The sequence below is a fragment of the Microtus ochrogaster genome, chromosome 2, assembly GCF_000317375.1.
Source record: "Microtus ochrogaster isolate Prairie Vole_2 chromosome 2, MicOch1.0, whole genome shotgun sequence".
NCBI lineage: Eukaryota > Metazoa > Chordata > Mammalia > Rodentia > Cricetidae > Microtus > Microtus ochrogaster.
In genome coordinates this window covers 74,016,051-74,016,303 of record NC_022010.1, presented here as the reverse complement: position 1 = coordinate 74,016,303, position 253 = coordinate 74,016,051, and positions in this window count along the sequence as shown.

The following is a 253-nucleotide window of genomic DNA, read 5'->3' as shown; positions in this document are numbered from 1 at the left end:
TGGGTCTTGAGGTAGATTCCCAATTTTCTGAGAAACTGCTATACTTATTGCCAGAATGGCTGTACAAGTTTGCACTCCCACCAACAGTAGAGGAGTTCCTTTATGCCATGTCCTTTCCAACATAAGCTGTCATCAGTGTTTTTGATTTTATCCCTTCAAGGAAGACTGTAAGAGGGATACAGGGATTGTCCTAGGAAGAGGAAATAGATGAGATCTCCTGGGTAACCTGGATGTGGGGGTGGGGGAAATGGAG